Source organism: Furipterus horrens, unplaced genomic scaffold (genome assembly GCF_987537825.1).
Source record: "Furipterus horrens unplaced genomic scaffold, mFurHor1.1.pri manual_scaffold_1, whole genome shotgun sequence".
NCBI lineage: Eukaryota > Metazoa > Chordata > Mammalia > Chiroptera > Furipteridae > Furipterus > Furipterus horrens.
Window position 1 is genome coordinate 68048936 of NW_028327171.1, and position 18053 is coordinate 68066988.

General features: G+C 38.2%; 1 protein-coding gene across 1 annotated transcript in view; it reads right to left on the reverse strand.

Moving 5' to 3' along the window:
* Nucleotides 1–18053, reverse strand: part of ROBO1 (roundabout guidance receptor 1) — a 424735-nt gene that overhangs the window by 405796 nt on the left and 886 nt on the right. The gene's annotated exons all lie outside the window — the stretch shown is intronic.

Sequence of the window (18053 nt, forward strand, 5' to 3'; positions counted from 1 at the left end):
GCTCCAAGAAAATTACAGGGAACTTGCAGAGAACTACACCAGCATAAAAAAAGACATAGAAACTATTAACAAGAACCAGGATGAATTGAAGAATTCAATCTCTTAACTGAAAAACACAATAGAATCAGTCAAAAGCAGACTAAACGAAGCAGAGGATCGGATTAATGAGTTAGAAGATAATGTAGAGAAAAACTCCCAGACAATACAGCAAAATGAAAAAAGATTGAAAAAATATGAATAAGATGTAAGGGAATTACAGGATAGCATGAGATGCAATAATATCAGGATCATTGGAATTAGAGAGGGAGAAGAAAAGGAGCATGGGATTGAAAAACTGATAGGAGAAATAGTGACAGAAAATTTTCCAAACCTGATGAGAGAAAAAGTTATACAAGTTCAGGAAGCACAGAGAGTTCCAATGAAGAGGAACCCCCAAAAACCCACCCCAAGGCACATCATAATTAAAATGGCAACATTTCATGACAAAGAGAGAATCCTAAAAGGAGCAAGAGAAAAACAGTAAATAACATACAAGGGAGCTACGATAAGGCTATCAACTGATTTCTCAACAGAAACATTACAAGCCAGAAGGGAATGGTCAAAAATATTTCAAGCAATGAAAAACAAAGGCCTACAACCAAGAATATTCTACCCAGCAAGGCTCTCATTCAAAATAGAAGGTGAAATAAGGAGTTTCTCAGACAAAGGAAGACTAAAAGAATACATCTCCACCAAACCAGCATTACAAGGGATGCTAAAGGGAATGTTCTAAGAAAAAAGAAGAAAAAAATAAAATAAAAAAAGAGAGGAAAGGAACAGAGGTACAAAGGGAAATGAATAAATACATGTCAATAATAACCTTAAATGTAAATGGATTAAATGCTCCAAATAAAAGACATAGGGTAAAGGAATGGATAAGAAAACAGGACCCACATATTTGCTGTCTACAAGAAACACACCTCAAAACAAAAGATTTACACAGACTGAAAGTAAAGGGATATAAAAAAATATTCCAAGCAAACGGAGTGGAAAAAAAAGCCGGGGTAGCAGTCCTCATATCAGACAAAATGGATTTCAAAGCAAGGGTAATAAAAAGAGACAAAGAAGGACATTTCATAATACTTAAAGGAACAATCCATCAAGAAGATATAACACTGATAAACATATATGCACCCAACATAGGAGCACCCAAATACATAAAACAAATACTAGAAGACCACAAGAAGGATATTAACAACAGCACACTCATAGTAGGGGACTTCAACACTCCATTATCAACAATAGGCAGATCATCAAAGCAAAGAAACACCAAGGATATAAAGGCATTGAACAACACACTAAACCACATGGACTTAACTGATATATATATAGAACTTTACACCCCAAAGAAGCAAAATATACATTCTTTGCAAATGCACATGGGTCATTTTCAAAGATAGACCATATGATAGGACACAAAACAAGCCTCAACAAATTCAAGAAAATTGAAATCGTATCAAGCATCTTTTCAGATCACAATGCCCTTAAACTAGAAATCAACCTCAGAGAAAAAAATCAAAGACACTCAAATTCATGGAGATTGAATAACATGCTATTAAATAATGAATGGATTAACAATGACATCAAAAAAGAAATCAGGATATTTCTAGAAACTAATGATAATGAGCACACAACAGCCCAAAACATGTGGGACACAGCAAAAGCAGTCCTGAGAGGGAAGTTCATAGCAATACAGGCCTATCTGAAAAGGATAGAAGAACCTCAAATAAAAAACTTAACCATAAAGCTACAAGAACTAGACCAACAACAACAAACAAAGCCCAGGGCAAGAAGAAGGAACGAAATCATCAAGATCAGAGCAGAACTAAATGACATAGAGAATAAACAAACAATCCAAAAGATCGACAAAACTAGGAGCTGGTTCTTCGAAAAAATAAACAAAATCGACAAGCCTCTAGCCAGTCTAATCAAGAAAAAAAGAGAGAAGACACAAATAAACAAAACCAGAAATGAAAGAGGAGAAGTCATGACTGATACCACAGAAATACAAATGATAGTTAGAAATTACTACAGACAACTGTATGGCAAAAAATTTAACAATCTAGAACAAATTGACAAATTTCTAGAAACATACAACCTTCCAAAACTGAATCAAGAAGAAGTGGAAAGTCTCAACAGACTAATAACAAAGAAGGAAATTGAAACAGTAATCCAAAATCTCCCTGCACACAAAAGCCCTGGACCGGATGGCTTCACAAGCAAATTCTACAAAACATTCATGGAAGAACTAACTCCTATCCTCCTCAAATTGTTCTGAAAAATCCAAGAAAAGGGGAAAATGCCAAACTCTTTCTATGAAGCCAGTATTATCCTAATCCCAAAACCAGGTCAAGACACAACAAAGAAAGAAAACTACAGGCAATATCACTGATGAACATAGATGCTAAAATCCTCAACAAAATATTGGCAAACCAGATACAGCAATACATCAAAAAGATCATACACCACAGTCAAGTGGGATTCATCCCAGGGATGCAAGGATGGTTTAATATTTGCAAATCAGTGAATATAATACATCACCTAAACAGAATGAAAGACAAAAATCACATGATCCTATCAACAGATGCAGAAAAAGCATTTGATAAAGTACAACACCCATTTATGATAAAAACACTCAGCAAAATGGGAATAGAGGGAGCATACCTTAACATAATTAAGGCTATATATAAGAAACCTGAAGCCAAGATTATACTTAATGGACAAAAACTGAAAGCATTCCTCCTGAAATCAGGAACAAGACAAGGTTGTCCACTCTCTCCACTCCTATTCAACATAGTGTTGGAAGTCCTAGCCACAGCAATCAGACAAGAAAAAGAAATAAAAGGCATCCAAATTGGGAACGAAGAAGGAAAACTACCATTATATTCAGATGACATGATAGTATATATAGAAAACCCTATAAACTCCACTAAAAAAATACTCATAATAAGCGAATTTGGCAAAATAGCAGGGTAAAAAATAAATATACAGAAATCCAAGGCATTTCTGTACACCAGCAATAAAATATGAGAGACAGAGACAAAAAAGAAAATACCATTTACTATAGCAACAAGAAAAATAAAGTACCTAGGAGTAAACTTAACCAAAGAGATAAAAGACCTGTACTCTGAAAATTACATAAAATGAAGAAAGAAATTAAGAAAGATACAAATAAATGGAAGCAAATAACATGTTCTTGGATGGGAAGAATCAACATCATCAAAATGACCATACTACCCAAAGCAATTTACAGATTCAATGCAATCCTTATTAAAATACCAATGACATATTTCACAGACCTAGAACAAATACTCCATAAATTCATATGGAACCAAAAAAGACCCCGAAAGCAAAAGCAATCTTGAGACAGAAGAACACAGCAGGAGGACTCACAACACCAGATATCAAACAATATTACAAAGCCATTGTGATCCAAACAGTCTGGTACTGGCATAAGAACAGACATATAGATCAGTGGAACAGAATAGAGAGTCCAGAAATAAACCCAGGCCTCTATGGTCAACTAATCTTTGATAAAGGAGGAAGGAACATAAAATGGAGCGAGAAGAACCTCTTTAACAAATGGTGCTGGGAGAACTGGATAGGGACCTGCAAAAAAATGAAACAAGACTACCAACTTACACCACACACGAGAATAAACTCAAGATGGATCAAAGACTTAAATGTAAGCCGTGACACCATAAAAGTCCTAGAGGAAAACATAGGCAAGAGAATATCAGATATCTCACGTAACAATTTCTTCACGGATACATCTCCTAAAGCAAGAGAAATAAAGGAAAAAATATATAAATGGGATTACATTAAACTAAAGAGTTTCTGCTCAGCAAAAGAAAACATCAGCAAGATGAAAAGGAAACCAACCATATGGGAAAACATATTTGCCAATGACATCACAGACAGGGGACTGATCTCCAAAATATATAAAGAGGTGATACGACTCAACATCAAGAAAACAAACAACCTAATTAAAAAATGGGCAAGGGACCTGAACAAACACTTCTCCGAAGAGGACATACAGAAGGTCCATAGACACATGAAAAAATGCTCAACATCATTAGCCATCAGGGAGATGCAAATAAAAACCACAATGAGATACCATTTTACACCAGTCAGAATGGCCATCATCAACAAATCAACAAACAACAAGTGCTGGCGAGGATGTGGAGAAACGGGAACCGTACTGCACTGTTGGTGGGAATGCAGACTGGTGCAGCCATTATGGAGAACAGTATGGAATTACCTCTAAAGATTAAAAATGAAACTGCCTTTTGAACCAGCGACTCCACTACTAGGACTATACCCGAAGAATCTTGAAACACCAATTCAAAAGAACTTATGCACCCCTATGTTCATTGCAGCACTGTTTACAATAGCTAAGTTCTGGGAACAACCTAAGTGCCCATCTGTAGATGAGTGGATCAAAAAACTGTGGTACATTTACACAATGGAATACTATGGAGCAGAAAGAAAGAAGGAACTCTTGCCATTTGCAACGACATGGATGAAACTAGAGAGAATTATGCTTAGTGAAATAAGCCAGGCAAAGAAAGAAAAATACCATATGATATCACCTAATACAGGAAACTAAAGAACAACACAAACAAAGGAACTAAATAGAACAAAGAGCAGAATAGCAGTCAATAGGGGGGAGAGGAGAGGGAGAGAAGGGGGATAAGTAAGGGAAGGGTTTAGTCAAAGAACCTGTATAAAAGACTCATGGGAACACCAGCTGGAGAGAAGTCTTATAACCACGGAGAGACAAAAAAGGCCGCTACATCACAACGTGACCGGTAGGGAGTGCGGAGACGCGGAAGGGCTGGCTGGGCTCACACGGGTGGCAGCTGAAGGGACTGAGAAACAGCTCAGCTGCTGGGGATTCCCCCTGAGAAGGGCAGGGTCTAAACCCCCAGCCGGGCTCTCCAGCCTACAGCAACAGAGTGGAAAGTAAAATAGTATCCAGCTGAGAAAAGCGAAAAGTCACAGGGTTTCTTGCTAGCCGGAGAGAAAGAGCTGGAGAAAAAGAGCTCTTAAGCGGATCACATACAAAAATATTTTGGCCCCCACTTACCCTGGACACAAGCAGAGGGAATACAGAGAGGACTGGAGATGCTTGGGGAGAGTTTGGTGTGGTGGCTTTGAGGGGACAGCTGGGGAAGCGGCCGGCCGGGTCCCTGTGCTGACTCATCCCCACACTGCAAGCAGACCATTCCCGGCCAAGTGGTGTCAGCCTGAGGGGAAGCAAAGGCCCTGCCTACAGGAATTAAGCTGCCACACCCTCGGTCCTTAAGCCTGACAGCTAATCACAGATTGAATAGATTAACAACTAAAGGAGTCAGACAAGGGCAGTAGATCCCTGGAAGTCTCCAACAGGCTGCCTAGGCCCAGACTGGTACACGATCTGACGCCACCAGGGGCAGACCCAGGAAGTGCAGATCATTCTAAGAAGCACCAACAAACAATAGGAGTCACAAAAATGGGGAGACAGAGAAACAACCCCCCATCGAAAGGAAAGGCAGAGTCCCCAGAAAGAGTGCTAAATGAAATAGAGGGGAGCCAACTATCAGATATGGAATTGAAAGCATGTATTATGGAGAAGCTCAATGAGCTCAGCAGAAACTACAAAGAACTCCAGAAAAGCTACAGTGAACTCCAGAAGAACTATAAAGAACTTACTGAGAATTATACCAGCATCAAAAAGGACATGGAAGCTATCAATAAGAGCCAGGAGCAAATGAAGAATACGATCTCTGAATTGAAGAACACAGTAGAAGGAATTAAAAACAGGCTAGAGGAAGCAGAACATCGGATCAGCGAGCTGGAGGACAATGTAGACAAAAACTCACAGACAGTGCAACAAAATGAAAAAAGGCTGAACAAGACTGAAGAGGCTCTAAGACAGCTGCAGGACAACATGAAACATAATAATATCCGTATCATAGGAATTCCAGAAGGAGAAGAAGAAGAGCAAGGAATAGAAAACCTCTTTGAAAAGCTAATGACAGAAAACTTCCCTAACATGAAGAGAGAAAGAATCATGCAAGTCCAGGAAGCACAGAGGGTCCCAGTGAAGATGAACCCCAACAGGCCCACTTCAAGACACATCATAATTAAAATGCCAGCATTCAAAGACAAAGAGAGAATCCTAAAAGCAGCAAGAGAGAAACAACTAATAACATACAAGGGAGCTCCAATAAGGCTATCATCAGATTTCTCAGCAGAAACACTACAAGCCAGAAGGGAATGGCAAAATATATTCCAAGTAATGAAAAACAAAGGCCAACAACCAAGAATACTCTACCCAGCAAAGCTCTCATTCAAAATGGAAGGTGAAATAAGGAGTTTCCAAGACAAAAGAAGGTTAAAAGAATACATCTCCACCAAAGCAGTATTGCAAGAGATGCTAAAGGGTCTGCTTTAACAAGATAAAGAAACAGAGAGAGACAGAGAGGAACACGAGTACAAAGGGGGAAAATGACAATGAATAAGTACTGAAAGAAAGAAGGAACTTCTACCATTTGCAACAACATGATTGGAACTAGAGAGAATTATGCTTAGTGAAATAAGCCAGGCAACAAAAGAAAATTACCTTATGCTATCACCTGTTAAAGGAAACTAATGAACAACACAAACAAATGAGCAAAATTGAACCAGAGGTATGTAAACGAGGAATAAACTAACAGTAACAAAGGGGTAGATGGGAGGGAGAGAATTGGTAAGAAGGGGAAGGGTCTAGTCAAAGAACATGTATAAATGACCCATGGACATGGACAACTGGGTGGGGACTGAATGTGGGAGAAGGGAGGGACAGGGTGCAGAGAAGCAAGAGGGGGAAAAAAGTGAGACAACTGTAATGGAAAAACAAACAAACGGAAAAATTTTTAGTGGGGGGAAAAATAAAAATATAAAGAATAGAAATGCAAGTTCAGTGAATATTAGAAGGACAAGGATTTTCCTTCACACTGTATATTTTTCTCCCTATCTGATCCCTCCAGAATTTGGCATTCTAAAGAAGTAAGTAATGACCTAAGTTTCTTTGCATAAAACTAATAAGACCAGTTGTTAATAACGAGTTTTTGACTAAGACTTTGACTGGAATATCATGCCTAAAGGAGACATGCTTGGGCTTTGGTTGTTACCAAAAAGCCCTGAGCAACTGGGACTGACTTTCAAAGGTAATAAAAGTCCACGAGATAAAAGGCCTGGTACCTTGGATGGATGAGCGGTCCATAGCAATCTTTCCAGGGAAGGAACGAAGGTTGTTTTCCTGAAAGATGGCTAGAAAGGACCTTAAGGCACAATGGAAAACCAGGAGGACCTGGAAAAGACAGGTGTTTACAGGCAAGGCTGAATGCCAGGTATGTGGCTCAACTTCTGTGCCCTGAAGGGCAGACTGAAGGTCACCCTAAATGTTCCTTGTGTAAGTTCCAGCAAAGCAGAACGAAAGATCATAAGTGATCATTTGCTGCTCTTGTTGTGTTTATGCAAATGAACAGGATAAATTAAAAATGAACTTAATGCAGTCCCTTTAATGACAAGGAGGGTAATCTTAGGGAGAAAAATCAAGATTCAAGGAAGATCACAATGCCCAGTGGTAGACTATAAAGTAGTGCAACTAACCGTCTTTAAAGTTTCTTTTCATTTAAAATTTGTTTTGTTTTGAAAGTTAAACTATGTCTGTGGCATTATCAAAGATGTTTAACTTACAGGCGAGAAGAATGTCAAATGCCTTGCAACTGGATGTCTTTCTGATAAGACAGTCCTACAGATTTAGAGACTTGTATGTGGGTTATGTTACATAAATTAACATGTGTTTTCTGTTTTCAAAGGGCATAAGCCTACGATCTCATTACCTGAGTGATTGTCTGTACATATAGGCCTCACTTAATCCTGTCTGCATTGCTGCCTCCTGAGACTCAATGGTTTGGCTGAACTAAGTGGCTGGGTTGGTGAAGAATGGGGTGGTCTGTGGGCTTCACTTTAAAACTGGTTTCTCTTTTCTATCCTAATGGCTTGGACAGAAAGAGCCCAGAGGCCTGAGAAGGGAGAAACCTAAAATATTTCCCTCAGTCCAAACTAAGTATAATGGGCAAAAGGGTTTTGGACAGGTGAGATGTACCTGGCATACCTTCCTCCAAAGAAACCCTTCTTTTCCCTAATGTGGGACATTGAAAAATTAATACCTGTCTTTTGTCATCTAGTGGTTACGGATTGAATGATGTCCTTTAACCCTGTTGCCCCCAGAATACAACAAGGATGCCAGCCTGTTAAACCAAGCATGCCGTTGTCCAGAGACAGCCAACCAACCTGGAGTCTGCACGATCCTTCCCCATGTGGGAAGGCCACCCTCCCCTCCACACCCCCACTCTTATTAGGGATTTCTTGACCCAAGGGTAGGTAGGACGACGACCATGTCCAGCTTGAAGCAGCTAGAGGAGCTCGAGACCTTCGTCCATTGTCCTTTATAAGATTGTAAAGGGTCTTAAGTCTGAGAGGGAGGGATTGTTATTTTTTATTGTTAAAATATTTAACTAATTAATTAATTATTTTTTTAAAAAAGAAGAAAATATATGAAAGGGTGAGCCATGGGCATGGACTTGGGGAGGGGATTGTCGGGGAAGGGGGGTGCTGGGTGGAGGGGAGCAAAGGGGAAAAAATTGGAACTATTATAACAATATAATCAATAAAATATACTTAAAAAAAAGAATAAAAGCCTTTATATGAAAAAAAAAAAAAAAGACTCATGGACATGGACAATGGGGAGGGATATGATTGCAGGAGAAGGGGTGGGTTGGGTTGGGGAGAGAAATGGGGGGAAATGGGACAACTGTAATTGAAAACCAAAATATATAAAAAAAAAAAAAATATATATATATATATATATATATATAATTAGCAATTCAAAAAAAAGAAAGTTATTGTTGACTGTTAACTATCCTGTACCCACCTATGTAAAAGAAGCATGTGTCTATCATTTTACTTGTTATCCAATCCCAGAAGTTTCCCTGCTTTGCTTTCTCCCACCTCCCTATTCTATCACCAGTGGATTTCATGTAACGCACTTGCATCTTCTTTTTTGATTATATTGCATAAAATAATGTGCAACACTACCTTTTTCCAGAGCACTTTCTCAATCTGTTGAGGTGTTTTTTTTTTTGTTTTTTTTTTTTTTGTTTTTTTGGTTCCCAGCAGTTGTCAATTTGACTCAAATAAACTCACAAAAAATTTTACAGGCTTGGACATTTCCTACATTGATATGAAAAAGGAAAGCAAACACATCTGTCCTTTAAACATTCTGGGGTTAATTTGAAGACCAATGTAGGTATGATCTTGATGCAAAAGCCAGGCCTTACTTTTGTTTGTTTTAATTTTTACTTTCATCCCTCATTCTGTTCCATTGATAGGAAACTTAACCCTGGCTCTTCCTGGAATTTCATATTCTTGTCCCCCAAGTTTATGCTTGAGTGTTTGCATCTTTGTGGTGGCTGGCATCTTTGTGGTGGGAGCAGGTGAGGGAGTCATTGGTTAGGGGTTCACAGCTGTAGTTGACAGGATATCCAGTCTACTGGTAGGCATGGGCCCTTCAGAGCCTGAGGCTTTCTGCTGCTTCAAGATCAATCACATTGGGATGGCAGGATATTTTGCAAACCTGCCAGTCTTTCCACCGGCCTATCCAAGCCACCATTTCTCTCTCAGTTCTTGCTCACTCACAGGTGTAGTGTCTAGAATCTGGGCTGGGAAACTGCTCTGCTTTCGAATCAACAGTTGCCCTCCCTTCAGCTCTGAACCCAGAAGAGTTACTTCCTTCTCTGAGAAAAAGGCAGGGTAAGTTTTATTATCCCTGGTTCTCACCCCTCACTCCACTGCCTGGGCATGTTATCTATGCCATGGAATCCTCTCCAGCTCTAGGAATCAGAGATTTCTTCTTTCTTACAAAAAATAAATAAATAAATAAAATGTAGGTTGAATAAACAAAATCAGCTTTAGATTTATGCAACTAGAAGGTGCAGATTTATATTTCCTTTATATAGAAAAAGAAATGCAGGAAGACACTATTAGGCAAATTAAAAGTTAGTATATCATTAACAGGGGAGAAAAAAATCACATGTTAAAACAAAAATATGGCCTTTGCCAAGCAGTTCAGTTGGTTAGGGTTTCATCCCAATATATCAAGGTTGCAGGTTAGATCCCTGGTCAGGGTACATAAAAAGAAAAAAATAAATAAACCAATGAATGCATAAATAAGTGAAACAGCAAATTTAATGTTTCTCTCTTTCTCTTGTTCTCAAATCAATAAATAAAATTTTGCTAAAAATTTACTTAAAAAACAGAACATATAACAGATAGTATGCTGGTTATTTAAGTTTGGAGACCAAATTATTAGAGCTCATTTATCCTTAGCACTATATGATGTCAAATTATCTTGAAACAGACATTTTGTGGCCTGATTCACTTTTTCTTTGCCTCATCTTCCTTTCAAACTCTACCTGAAATTGTGAATGACAGACATCAAAGGGCCTCAGTCATGTTAGTGGCAACTAAAATTTGGCCTCTAATTTCTTCTCCTGTTAACATCCAGGAATAAGCTTACCAAGTTAACTTTTTTCCATAATGGTGCATAAATTATGACCATATATAGCATGCTTAAAAAGACTTTATGGACATATAAACACTTGTTATGCTCACTGAAATTTAAAGTTAAATCAAGAGAAAACATACACCTGAAATGTACTAAATGGGCACATATAACATTTTTAAAAGTCTTGTTTATTCTATTTCCTCACATTAAAATAAGAATCTACTAGGCAGTGGAGATACAACCGAAGTCTTTATTCTCAAGCAGAACTTCTTATAGGTAATTTATGGGAAAAGTTCCAAGGACTCCCTGCTCCCTCCATGGCTGACTGTGGACAAGCTGTCCTTGGTTCTCAGGTCATGTATAGATGAGCTGAACAAAGGTATAGGTGGCTCACACTTTGAACTTTGTACTTTCTGAAGTCCAGTCAAGAGCATTTGGAAAAGTGTAGCCATGAGCTGCTACTGCTGGAAGTGTTTTAAAAGTAGGTTTTCTAGTAAAGACTAACACGATCTAAAAAACAGAGCACCAGAGTACACTGTATTATTAGGACTGGAAGCCCCCTACTCCCTATATGCTGCATACAAATCAATCACTTGACACAAATATTCTCGCTTAATGGAGAACCTCACTGCTCTGTTGACATATGGTGTTTTTAATGCTTCATTTAAATGTCAAACTGGGTGATGGGCATTAAGCTTGTAGACTATGAAACACCAAACTTGTGATCCAAAAACATTTTTTACAATTGTTTATCTTCTATACACTGCCTCCTAGATAATAAAATAGAGATACTCTTTTTCCGGCTCTAAGTCATGAACAGCTGTGAAGACCACAGAGGCATTTCTTTCCTTCAAGGTAGTCAGAAAGATATGCACAGTCATGCAGTTCAAAATATTGCTTTATGTGTGGAACAACATTGTCATAAGATGTTTGGGAGCCAAGTAAAATCACAGAAGTAAGGGGATTTGTAGCAACCTGTCTTGGCTGAAGGAAAATGAGACAGCTCTCCCATGAAGCAAGCAACACGACACCTTCCAGTATGAGAAACAGCCTTCGGATGGTTAAAAAAACAAAAACAAAAAAAGAGCGAGAGGAAAAGGCAAAGAAGTGGAGATCAAAGCTATCTCCCTATACACTACAGATTTATCTTTTTTCTTCCTCTTCTTCAACAGCAAGACTAAAGGGAAAGGCTGAAGGTGGTGGGAGAAGGGGAAGAGGAAACCATGCTAATCCAGAACTATAAAGAAAGGAGCTGGCCTTTTGATCTCCACAGGATGGCGACTTTATTGGCTATGCCTAAGCAGTTTCCAACCAGCTGATCAACCAGGTATTAACGCTCAACCCTTCCATGATCAGTAACCATGAAGTGAGTCATCTGTGAACATCAGTCAAACAGAAGGCTCATCTACTACTCAATGGCCACCAGTCCATGTCCAACCCAGAGGGGGAAGAGCAACCCCAGGGGAAATGATTGTTTCTCCCTGATAAGTGCCAGTTATTTGCTTTGCGACTCAGAGCAAAATCTTTGCTGAAGTGTGTAAGAATGAGAAGGGCATTCATTTTCCAAAATACAACATGGAATCTATGCACATCTGCAACACTGTTTTGACTGCTTGTTCAGTCTTCACTTTTAAAAACATGCCAAAAAATGCAGATAAAATAAAGCCTGGATAGGAATAGGTTGGATGTAATGAATAAATTGTCTTGCCTGGTGATCTAAAAATTAACAGACTAGTTACTTTATAGCAGGAAGAGGAATGCTTCCCTTTCAAATTCTTAAGTGGCCAAACCATTGTCCTATTTAAGTGGAATTTTTGAACAAGTTTTAAAATAAAATAAAAAAATGATTGAATCATAAGCATTCTTATTTAAATTCTTCATTTCGCTCTTAAAACTAGGGAACTGCATGGTAGTGAAGAGTTTTAAAATTAGTTTGGATCAAATCCGCTCATCCACTCCTGTAACTCCCTATGATATACTTTCCACAACCATAAAACAAGCATAAGGTAATATTTTACTAATAACAGCATCCATGTCACCAGATATTTTATAAACATTAAATAAGACAATGGTCAGAGTGCAATAACTGACAGTCATATCTTCACATCAATAGTAGTAGTTGTCATAATATAGTTTACTGTAGTACAACACAACTCAAAATCCATCTCATTATTTTTCCTATTTCCTTCTATTGTTATTAGTTTTCTGTAAGCAAAAGTGTTATGATATAGAAGATAACTACTTAGCTTTTACTCCTCTATAAAACAAAGTAGCCAATATTCTGAAGTCTTATTAAACATAGCTTTAAAAACTATTCTATGGCCCTGGTCAGGTGGCTTGGTTGGTTGGATCCCTGTCCTCATAAACCAAAAAGGTTGCTGGTTCAATTCTCAGTCAGGGCACATTACCTAGGTTACAGGTTTGATCCTTGGTTGGAGCGCATACAGGGGCAAACAACTGATGTTTCTTCTGTCATCCTCTCATCTCTCTCCCTCAAATCAATAAACATATCCTCAGGTAGGAATTTTTTTAAAAAAACTATTGCACTATTCTATGAGTTTATTAAATAATTAAACATGTCACCACATAGTAATATTTTTGCCGATATATCTCCTACAGCAAGAAAAATAAGGGAGAAATATAAACAAATGGGACTAAATCAACTTAAAAAGTTTTTGCTCAGCAAAAGAAAACATCAGCAAGCTGAAAAGGGAACCAACCATATGGGAAAACATATATGCCAATGATACCTCAGATAAGGGTTTGATCTCCAATATATATAAAGAACTTATGCAACTTAACATCAAGAAGACAGACAGCCCAATTAAAAAATGGGCACAGGACTTGAACAGGCACTTCTCAAAAGAGGACATACAGAGGGCCCATAGGCATATGAAAGAATGCTCAATATCACTAGCCATCAGAGAAATGCAAATTAAAACCACAATGAGATACCACTTCACACCAGTAGGAATGGCCATCATCAACAAATCAACAAACAACAAGTGTTGGTGAGGATGCACAGAAAAGGGAACCCTGGTGCACTGTTGGTGGGAATGCAGACTGGTGCAGCCACTCTGGAAAACAGTATGGAATTTCCTGAAAAAACTAAAAATGGAACTGCGTTTGATCCAGTGATTCCACTACTAGAATTATACCTAAAGAATCCTGAACCACCAATACAAAAGAACTTATGCACCCCTATATTCCTAGCAGCGCTATTCACAATAGCCAAGCGCTGGAAACAGCCTAAGTGCCCATCAGTGGATGAGTGGGTCAAAAAACTGTGGTACATTTACAGAGTGGAATACTATGCAGCAGAAAGGAAGAAGGAACTCCTGCCTTTTACAACAACATGATGGAACTTGAGAGTATTATGCTTAGTGAAATAAGCAAGGTGGTGAAAGACAAATACCATATGATCTCACCTAATACAGGAACATAACGAACAAGAGTAACAAATAAGCAAAACAGAACCAGAAGCATGTAAACAAGGAACAGACTGACAGTGACCAGAGGGAGAGGTAGAAAGGGGAAAAGGAGGAAAGAAGGGGAAGGGTCTATTCAAGGAACTAGTATAAATGACTCATGGACATGGACAACAGAGTGGGGAATGATTGTAGGGGCAGGGCAGGGGAGAAAAATAGGAGAAATAATGCGACAACTGTTATAGGAAAACAATTTTTAAAAACTTAAGCATTTCAAGGTGCTTTGTTTTAAAAAGTACAAAACATCTACATTACATAGTTGTTAAATTACAAAGCACATATACTAACATCAAATTTTCAGAAATCCATTTTTCAGAGATGCTTTTCAAGCTGTGTGTGGTAGAGGGTACAGTTAGATTTTGGCTCCTCTACTTCTACTCAACCCCTTACAATATTTAAAAACTAGCTAAATTCAGATCTATTTCTACAACACTTCTCTTGACTTCTGCTTCTAGTTTCACTTTCCTCCCTTTCTTGTCACCAAATTTCTTGATTGCTATAGATGACCGTAGGCCCAATTTTAAATTGAATAATAATTTTGATTTCCTTATATTTTCCTATAAGAAAGCAAGACTGCAGGCAGTTATACTTTTATTTTAAGAATTAAACATTTTCAAAGGGGCTAGAAATTAGCATAAGCATCACCTTAGCAGTTTTGGTTAACAAAGAAGATGACGTAGAAAAACTCAACTATTTATGATCTCCATTGATAAGCTGTTATTGTTACTTTCCAATTTTATTCCTGTTGCCCAGTATTTTAAATTACAGATACCTACCTAGATGTAAAAAAAATAAACAAACAAACAACTGTCATTGCAAGTTTGAAAGTCAGCATTTTGCATCACTTTAACTCACACAAGACTATTTCAAAGACTAAGGAAAATTTTCAGGTAAACTTTCTGTTCTAAAACATTGTAATCATAAATAGCTTACATGTTAGAGGGTCCACTAGCAATAAATAAGTATATTTTCAATGATGTAATAGTATGCAGGTAAGTACATTTAAAAGCCAGGAAGTTTATAAAGAAACTATAAGAACGTATTGGAATTACCAAAGAATTTTGCCAGAGAGGCAGAGAGGGGAAGGAGGGTGAGAGGAAGGAAGGAAGTAGGAAAGTAAGAGAGACCAGAGACCCAGGTAAGTGGTTCCCATAGTGAAACTTTTCTAAGAAATGTTTCTCTTCAAAAGACAAAGAAAACCCTCCCTTCCAAGCAAAAAAAAGAAGGAAAAACAGATATATAAATGAACTCCCACTTTATTTGAAATTAAGATCCCACTCTAAATTTGAATTGAAATTCAATTGCTTTTTCACTTAGAAGCAAATCTGAGCACCTGGAGTTGAGGAGAGGAAGTTTATGAAGGAATCACTTCCTGAGGGAAAACGCAGATTTTTTTTTCAGGGCTACCCACTCTGCTCCCTTCACCCAAAGTCTAACTATCCATAGAAAAGGACTCAGATATACAAACTCACTAAGAAATTCGCCTTAAAAATAAATTTCTAAAGAAATACTCATTTTTTTCTTCAAAATTTTAGTTTCCTAGAATAAAACATTATATATTATAGCATTAGGTTAATAAATAAAAGGCTACACAAAGCAAACACATACTCTTAAACATAGTATTTGATGTTAAGTATTACATCAACACATCAAAATGAAGTTTATGTTTGAAGAAAACTGTAGGACTTTGTTAAATTGGCAGCCATGATAAAAAGAAAAAGAAAGAAGAAGAAAAAAGAACTGACAGCCAATAGATGCTTTTACAGGTTAAATCTTGTTGAAGGTGCCTTACCCCCAGTGCACTTTGATTTATTTAAGCTCACCACATTTCTCTTAAATACACTCCATTAACAAGTGATAGACTGTGATCTTATGCTTGAGGCAATACATGAAACACAATCTGTCAAGAACTTCATTCATTCCCTGACCAGGTGTCTTGAGCACACCCTACTCTACTTATCTGAGTTCTGTGAAGTTTTATTCAAGTCAATAGTGTAGCTTTAGAATAGCACACTGCCATGAAATCATTCCAGCACACCAGTTATTTGGCCCTTCAAGTTCAGATTCACAGCATGAGTGAAAGTTGTTGGAAGAATGATTAAGAGTTTCAGGTTAAATATGAGAGTGCACTTCACAAAGACACTTCTGACCTGGTCAAAGAAGAAGATAAGCACACCTACCGGAAAAACATAAGTTTATTCATGGTCATCAGTGGCTCACATGGAGAATTAAATTAGAAAAACAAAGCCAGAAATCAGTTTGGGTCTAAGACTGACTATGCTTCATCTACTTAAATTACAAATCTCAGATACTAACTGCTAATCAAATTATTAAATCTGAAAGGACGATACACCCCCTCCCTAGATACTTTTCCAAGTGAAGACAGAATGTGCACACCGAAGCGACCAGCTTTCAATGATACCCTCCCTATTAGTGTGACCCTATCTTTAATCTACAGCCATGATAAAACATCCGAACATATACAAACTCAGCTCAAACAGTGACTAATGACCATTAATCCCCCTATCTTCAGTAATCTGCCCGTCTAGTCATTTATCACACTGACACTTCACTATACACACGTGAATAAACTTTAACCGAGAAGGTGAATCAACAAAAATCTCAAAGGTATCTGAAGCTGTAAATTAAAGTAGGGGGAGACACAGCAAAGAGGGACAAACAGCGGGATCAGATCTTAATGTTTCTGATTTACACCCATGGCCAGGCGGGGGGTGGGGTGGAGGGGTGCAGGGAGGGTTGGGGAACTATTCAATCATTCATATCTGCTAACTAAGAAAAAAGGACATTAGAGGAAGGAGAAGCTGGAAGTAAGAAGACGTTGCCTCAAGAGTTAGGTAAATCTATTGATCCATCCACTGTGACACAGATCTCAGATATCCAAGGCTGCAACTTCAAGTTTCCTCTTTTCCTCAAATAAATAACAATTTAATAAATTTCTTATTTAGTCTAGTCACAAAATGTTCCTTTTGGCTAGGAAGCATATTTCCGGGCTTGAAATTTTGGGGAGTGTATTTGCTATCATGTATCTGATGTGCATTTTTCTTTTTCATATTTCATTGACTTTAATAAAATCCTGGGTCAAAATCTAACCCAGAGCCATGTGCCACAAAATGTTCAAACCCACCTTTCAAAACTGTTTCATAATCATGCAAATTGAGTGACTTTAACCTATGGGCCCCGGTGCAACTTGAAGCTCAGTATTCCACCATGAAAATAGAAAAATAAAAAATTCCCTGAGGTGCAGTGTGTGTGTGTGTGTGTGTGTGTGTGTGTGTGTGTGTGTGTTTTAAAGCCTGAAATTGGATCCTTGATTGAAACCAGAATCTACTAAAAGGAAAGAAAGAAAAGTTGAGTCGTGGCCCTGTTCACCCATGGTAAAAGTTTCTGAGGGAGTATATAAAAAAACTATTTGTAAGGGTAGATACAGTGTATATTCCTGTGTCAGATGGACCCCATTGCAGCATCCTTCCAACACTTCATCTGGAGAGTTTCAGTATTATTTAATTAATCCCCCAAATCCTAAATTCAACCTTCTCTTTTCCCTTGCCAACGAAAATTCCCAGGCAACTAACTGTTCCCTTTCAGATACTTGCAAACGCCTGTTTTCCTTCTAAACCCAGCCAGGCAGAATAGCTAGTTTATATCCTTCCGTAAGAAGGAGTTATTTCCTGAAGTTTTTACAGAATCGAATTTAATTACAGACTTTGGTTACATAAAACAAGTACTAATAACCCCCTGTGCTCCTCGGAAGAGGAGGGGCACATTGAGAGGACCAGGTTCAGGAATCCAGGCAGGTCTCTGGGCCACAGAATCCCCGGGCGCACATCTCCCTCTCCTAAGGAAGCAGACCAGGGATGGAACGCACTTCGGCTCATCCTGGGGGCCCTTGCTCACCGCCAGCCGCTGCT